Here is an 8309-nt window from a genome sequence, read left to right as displayed (position 1 = left end):
GCTGAGATGCACTAGACGCTATTCTTTTTGCAGCTGCATCGCCGGCTGCTGCAATCTCCATGGCAATTCCAGCTTGTGAACTGGAGTAGCTCTTCAGGAGCCATGGGGTCTAGAGTTGAAACTGGCTCATAACCCATTTTCTGCCGCTTATTCCCGTTCGGGGTCGCGGGGGGCGCTGGCGCCTATCTCAGCTACAACCATGAACACCTATTGTCCATCCATAGTCACTGGGGTCCAGAGACATGCTCTGTAGAAGGAGCCAGTCCCGAGTCTGTTGGTAGGCACGGAGTGAATGCTGTGCTGCTGCACCCTCTGTTGGCGGTAGAAAAGTAATGCAGTAAATGTGATGATTTTAGCTGAATATAAAGCTGCTTTTCTCTGCACAACAACTGAAAAAATGACAGTGGCAAACACTTTCCTAGTACAGGTGCAAAAAATCACTAGTCAATTTAACTGCAGGTGCAACAAAATGAGCAATCAACTACTGTGCCCTCATAACACATCAGTTTAGAAATCAAAGGGACACTCTTTCTTAGAAAAAAGCAGATTAAAACAGAATTGTTAAACATAGAGCTTAGGGAATTTTTAATACTAGTAGCAACAACATTTAGTTATAACCTTATCATCAATGCAGTGAAGTGAAACATTTCAAATTGATAGAAAAAGATTTCAATAATACTTACGTAGCTGACATTAAAATCAGTATAGTGTGTCCACGCATGTTCAACAAAGAAAAGGGATGCAAATGGTTCCAGCATGTTTGGTGCTAATGTTAAACTCATAATGTCCTCACATTGAAATGCCAATCAACTACAGCAACCATCACTAAACACTGACTTGGCCCACTCATCATGTCAAACATTAAAGAATAAAGTATTATTTTTTTTATTTTATTTATTTTTTATTTTTTCTCACGTATATCCTGCATGGTATGTGTGAGTAGGGGGCATTGTCGGGATGAACGATGACCTGGGAAAGGAGGTGTGGCCAATTTTCCACCAGGGAGTGGTCTTGGTGAAAAATAAATACTTGCAATGAACTCAGAATAATGAAGAACCCCTAGTTTGACCCCTCACAAGTTACTTAAGGCCAAATTAAGCATTTTCAAATTTTCGAAAATCGGTTAATAGTACCCGACTTTGTGCAGTTTTTTACGAACTTTCCCCCAGGAGATGAATTTCAACTTTTTAGGACATGTTACTAGACACCTTTATAAACACATTGGTGAAGAGATTTTCTGATAACGATTTAGTTCACAGATTGGCCACATATCCCATAAGATGACCTACATTTAAATATATATACTATCAGCAGATCAGTCATACTGGATATACGCAAAAAGGGAAGGATATATCTCGACAAGAACAAATTCTAAATCGTAAATTACAAACAATGACCAACGCTGACAAACTATTTTTAGCTGCCCATTCATAACAGAAGGCTAACGAGCTTATGATGCTATATTGACATGACATTGCTGCTAGTGATGCATCGCTTCTAAACTTGTGAAAGTTAATTCTATATCATAAATCATGCCTCTCACCTGGATAGTAGAAGGTTGTGGACATAAACCCATCCATCCATCCATCCATCATCTTCCGCTTATCCGAGGTCGGGTCGCGGGGGCAACAGCCTAAGCAGGGAAACCCAGACTTCCCTCTCCCCAGCCACTTCGTCTAGCTCTTCCCGGGGGATCCCGAGGCGTTCCCAGGCCAGCCGGGAGACATAGTCTTCCCAACGTGTCCTGGGTCTTCCCCGTGGCCTCCTACCGGTTGGACGTGCCCTAAACACCTCCCTAGGGAGGCGTTCGGGTGGCATCCTGACCAGATGCCCGAACCACCTCATCTGGCTCCTCTCGATGTGAAGGAGCAGCGGCTTTACTTTGAGTTCCTCCCGGATGGCAGAGCTTCTCACCCTATCTCTAAGGGAGAGCCCCGCCACACGGCGGAGGAAACTCATTTCGGCCGCTTGTACCCGTGATCTTATCCTTTCGGTCATGACCCAAAGCTCATGACCATAGGTGAGGATGGGAACGTAGATCGACCGGTAAATTGAGAGCTTTACCTTCCGGCTCAGCTCCTTCTTCACCACAACGGACCGGTACAACGTCCGCATTACTGAAGACGCCGCACCGATCCGCCTGTCGATCTCACGATCCACTCTTCCCTCACTCGTGAACAAGACTCCTAGGTACTTGAACTCCTCCACTTGGGGCAGGGTCTCCTCCCCAACCCGGAGATGGCACTCCACCCTTTTCCGGGCGAGAACCATGGACTCGGACTTGGAGGTGCTGATTCTCATTCCGGTCGCTTCACACTCGGCTGCGAAACGATCCAGCGAGAGCTGAAGATCCCGGTCAGATGAAGCCATCAGGACCACATCATCTGCAAAAAGCAGAGACCTAATCCTGCGGTTACCAAACCGGAACCCCTCAACGCCTTGACTGCGCCTAGAAATTCTGTCCATAAAAGTTATGAACAGAATCGGTGACAAAGGACAGCCTTGGCGGAGTCCAACCCTCACTGGAAATGTGTTCGACTTACTGCCGGCAATGCGGACCAAGCTCTGGCACTGATCGTACAGGGAACGGACCGACCGCCACAATAAGACAGTCCGATACCCCATACTCTCTGAGCACTCCCCACAGGACTTCCCGAGGGACACGGTCGAATGCCTTCTCCAAGTCCACAAAGCACATGTAGACTGGTTGGGCAAACTCCCATGCACCCTCAAGAACCCTGCCGAAAGTATAGAGCTGGTCCACAGTTCCACGACCAGGACGAAAACCACACTGTTCCTCCTGAATCCGAGGTTCGACTATCCGACGTACCCTCCTCTCCAGTACACCTGAATAAACCTTACCGGGAAGGCTGAGGAGTGTGATCCCACGATAGTTGGAACACACCCTCCGGTCCCCCTTCTTGAAGAGAGGAACCACCACCCCGGTCTGCCAATCCAGAGGTACCGCCCCCGATGTCCACGCGATGCTGCAAAGTCTTGTCAACCAAGACAGCCCCACAGCATCCAGAGCCTTAAGGAACTCCGGGCGGATCTCGTCCACCCCTGGGGCCTTGCCACCGAGGAGCTTTTTAACTACCTCAGCGACCTCAGCCCCAGAAATAGGAGAGACCACCACAGATTCCCCAGGCACTGCTTCCTCATAGGAAGACGTGTTGGTGGGATTGAGGAGGTCTTCGAAGTATTCCTTCCACCTATCCACAACATCCGCAGTCGAGGTCAGCAGAACACCATCCGCACCATACACGGTGTTGATAGTGCACTGCTTCCCCTTCCTGAGGCGGCGGACGGTGGTCCAGAATCGCTTCGAAGCCGTCCGGAAGTCGTTTTCCATGGCTTCCCCGAACTCTTCCCATGTCCGAGTTTTTGCCTCCGCGACCGCTGAAGCTGCACACCGCTTGGCCTGTCGGTACCTGTCCACTGCCTCCGGAGTCCTATGAGCCAAAAGGACCCGATAGGACTCCTTCTTCAGCTTGACGGCATCCCTCACCGCTGGTGTCCACCAAGGGGTTTTAGGATTGCCGCCCCGACAGGCACCAACTACCTTGCGGCCACAGCTCCGATCTGCCGCCTCGACAATAGAGGTGCGGAACATGGTCCACTCGGACTCAATGTCCAGCACCTCCCTCGTGACATGTTCAAAGTTCTTCCGGAGGTGGGAATTGAAACTTTGTCTGACAGGAGACTCTGCCAGACGTTCCCAGCAGACCCTCACAATGCGTTTGGGCCTCCCAGGTCTGTCCGGCATCCTCCCCCACCATCGCAGCCAACTCACCACCAGGTGGTGATCGGTAGAAAGCTCCGCCCCTCTCTTCACCCATAAACCCAGAAGTTGGTCAACTTTGAAATCCAACTTAGACCCGGGGATGGCGATAAAGACAAAACGCTCAAGCGGCAACTTTTATTTCTAATTCTGTGTAGATTATGATATGTTTTCCCATCCAACCAGAATACAAAACATCCCATCGGTCTTTATCCCAGTCAGAGCAGACGTTGTACAATAAGTGATTGTTTTTTTTTTATGTTTGTATGATGCTACATGATGCTTTTGTGTTTCACTAAAGTTGCATCTGTTTTTCACTCAGCTTCTAAAACTTGTACAACATCTTCGTTATATTTAGGCTAAAAAATAGAAGTTTCTGGAGTATCATTTGTCCCAAAGTAGTCTTTGTTGTATCTCATCAAGTTTGCCATGATTAGTAGTGTTGTTTTTGTTAAAGGGAACAATTTTCGGGATTTATGCAGATCCCATATACACAAAAACTGGTACGACCAGGAAAAGACTGTTGGTTTTGCATAATAGTTTCCCTTCAATAAATACAAAAAAACGTACCTTAAAACTCCGCCAACTTTCTTCTGGGCATCCCGCTCATGTCATTGTATTTTCCTCTCAGACCTGGCACCACTGAAAGGGGCTGCTTCCTTTTCGCAGTGAGACCCCAAGATGCAGCGAACAGAAGGCTGAACACAGGTCATATATATTTGATAAACAAAAGCTTGTGCAGCCAAGCAGTGCAACAAAAGCAACAAAGCGAGCTGACGCAAACGAGCAGAGGTTGCGGGAAACGACCCCACAAAGAACAGTTTGACCTGTTTTAGACATGCCGGGCTTGATTGGCAACAAGGAACAGGTGTCTCCAGGCTGCCATTCAGGGCCAGGTGGGGAGGCCAGCGTTCAGTGGCAGTAAGTGAAAACTACAAAAGAAGAGCGCTGGACAGGAACTCAACACAGAACATATGAGTAAAAAACAACACGAGTCCAAAACTGTCATGGAGGTCATGACACATGCTAACTATCCATTCTTTTTCTACCGCTCTACCGCTTTCTACCCTCTTGGGATCGCAGAGGGGTTAGGAGCTAATCCATTGCAGGGCCAAAATGCGACAAAACAAATAATTAATAAATCAATAGTCATAAATCAGGGGTGTCCAAAATACGGCCCACTTATATCTTCTAATAGGCCTGCAAATTATTTTGAGGAATCTTGGGAGATGGCACTCATTTTAAATTTCAGCCTTTAATGGTGCCATTCGGTCACTATTTAGTTTGAAGTGCAGGTACTATGAGATAATTACCTTTAATTACACTCTGATCATTACACATAAAACAACTTGCTCACTGAACTTTGTGGATGTTATAAAAAATGTCCATGCACCAGAAAATTGTCAAACATCAATTGTCAACCATTACAAAGTACGATGGGTTAGATAATGGATGGATGGATGTTTGGGCATTTTAGCTTCTCTCTCTCTCACTCTCTCTCTCTCTCTCACACTTACGCACACATATACACACACACACATATATACACATACAGTACATATATACATAAATACGTATATATATACATATACACACACACTCATATATATATATATATATATATATATATATATATATATATATATATACATATATATATATATATATATATATATATATATATATATATATATATATGGGCTTCATGGTGGCAGAGGGGTTAGTGCGTCTGCCTCACAATACGTAGGTCCTGAGTAGTCCTAGGTTCAATCCCGGGCTCGGGATCTTTCTGTGTGGAGTTTGCATGTCTTCCCCGTGAATGCGTGGGTTCCCTCCGGGTATTCCAGCTTCCTCCCACTTCCAAAAACATGGACCTGGGGATAGGTTGATTGGCAACACTACATTGGCCCTAGTGTGTGTATGTGAGTGTGAATGTTGTCTGTCTATCTGTGTTGACCCTGCGATGAGGTGGCAACTTGTCCAGGGTGTACCCCGCCTTCCACCCGATTGTAGCTGAGATAGGCACCAGCACCCCCCGCGACCCCAAGGGGAATAAGCTGTAGAATATATATATATATACCGTATATTACCAAATAGTAGCCCGGGCGTTTATTTCACAAAAACATTTTTGGAGACAGGCGTTTAAAAGAGGCAGGCGGTTATTTGCACCAGGCTGCACCAGGCCATTATTTGGTTACTATGGTTACTGTCCAGTATTTTTTTTTTCGGATAAAAAACTTTAAAAGTAAAAGTTATTGTAAACATACAAACAAAAAAACAAGACTATCAAAAGACAAGAGATCAACAAGGCCTCAACATGGCAGTAGTGCAACAATTGTCAAATGGAATACCAATACTGAAAATAAATTAAGTTTTTAAATAAAGCAGCCTACCGGGAAAAATAAGATTATGGTACCAAGTCCTCAAGTATAACACCCACCATCAAAACAAAACAATAATAGTGTCACTTAAATAAAATAAAGGCTACAGTATTCCAGTTATAAATAAAGCAGCATACCGGAAAAATAAAATTATGGTACTAAGTTATCTATTAAACCATCAAAACAATAATACTGCAAACCCGCTCATCATACTACTCCTCCTTCCCTTCTTCCTCCTCTTCCTCCTCCTCATCCCCCTCATCATCATCATTGATGAGCATCGTGCGTTGCGGTGGAGATGTAGCCAAACTCTCATGAGACACACTTTGCCTTTGGTCTTGTAGATGTATTTATTGTATCGGCAGCATCGTAAATGTGCTGCCGCTAGACACACAGATTGAACTCATGACTCCGGAACAGGAAACATAGGTGTCAGGTAACACAGAGGTAAACACTGCCCTCTAATGGACACAATGAGTAAGGGCGTACAACAGTACAACACTTAACACCCCCACTCGCTCTTAGCTTATTGTGGTACATTAATTTTCATAGAAAATAAAACAACAACAACACATTTTGGCACACAATATGCTTTTCTTGCACTCTAAGTGCCAAACAAATACTTAGCAAACTTCTTCAGTTTTAGCTTAGTGGCTGGTTTTGTCATCAAGTCAGCAATCATGTTGTCAGTAGAACAATAATCCAATCATATTCTCCCACTGTTCACAGTTTCACGAATGAAATGATACCTTATATCAATATGTTTGCACCTTTGTCGGTTTACTGGATTTCTAGCTAGTGCTATAGCTCCCTGGTTGTCATCGTAAACCTTGGTTTGTGCATACTGACACTTATCAATACCCTTGAGTAACTGTTGTAAATACATACACTCCTGTATGGCTGACGCTAAGGCCATGTATTCTGCCTCGCAGGTAGACAGTGCAACAGATGGTTGCTTTTGACTTTTCCATGAAATTAGTGCACTTTTCTCACTTAAACTGGCACAGTACCCTGTGGTGCTACGTCTGTCTGTGACCTCAGATGCCCAGTCAGCATCGCTGTGGACTATTAGACCAAGTTCACCTGTGTCATCCCTTTTAAAACATAACCCACGGTCTGTTGTACCTTTAAGATACCTGAAAACATGCTTTACAGTGTTCCAATGTTCCTCACTTGGCTCAGCAAAATGCTGGGAAAGTTTACTGACCACATAACTTAAATCTGGTCTAGTGCAAATAACCAAATATATGAAACTTCCCACTGCCTCTCGATAGATCTTTGGTTCTTCCATTTTTACAGCATTTTCTGTGTACTCGAGTTTTGACTCGCATGGGGTCTCTCTGGCCTTACAATCTTGCATCCCAAATCTGGAGAGGATTTTGTTTACATACTTGTGTTGTGACATTGTGACTTGGTCCTCTGACTGTTTAAAATCAATCCCTAGAAAATTGTTTAACTTCCCCAGGTCTTTCATTTTAAATCTCTCAGTGAGAATCACTTTGACATTTTTCACAACCTCCTCATTGTTAGCAGCAATTATCAGATCATCAACCCACACAATCAAAATCACTTTTTCATTTTCTGTTTCCCTTGTGTATTGGCAGTTATCAGCAAGATTTTGATCAAAACCGTTTTCAGTGAGATATGCATGCAACAGAGAATTCCAGTTTCGACCTGACTGCTTGAGACCATATAAGGACTTCTCTAATTTGCATACTAGCTTCTCTCCTGTTTTTGACTTTTTCTCATAACCTTCAGGTTGTTCGAGATAAATCTCACAGTCAATTGGTGCGTGTAGGTATGCGGTTTTCACATCCATTTGATGTAAAACTAGATCTTCCTGCACTGCTTTTTGCATGATTACTCTGACTGTTGTCATGTCAGCAGTAGGCGAGAATGTTTCCTCATAATCGATGCCTTGTTTCTGGCTATAACCTTTTGCAACAAATCTTGCTTTACACTTATTTGACCCATCTGTATTACTCTTGAGTGTATACACCCATCTACCCCCACTGCCTTTTTGCCTGGTGGTAACTGAGTGATTTTGAATGTATCATTCTCTTTTAGTGACTGCATTTCGTCATTCATTGCATTTATCCATTGCTGTGACCTGGTTGATCGTATGGCATCCTGGTAATTTTGTGGTA

Source organism: Nerophis ophidion, linkage group LG02, assembly GCF_033978795.1.
Source record: "Nerophis ophidion isolate RoL-2023_Sa linkage group LG02, RoL_Noph_v1.0, whole genome shotgun sequence".
Classification (NCBI taxonomy): Eukaryota; Metazoa; Chordata; class Actinopteri; order Syngnathiformes; family Syngnathidae; genus Nerophis; species Nerophis ophidion.
This window is presented reverse-complemented; position numbering follows the sequence as displayed.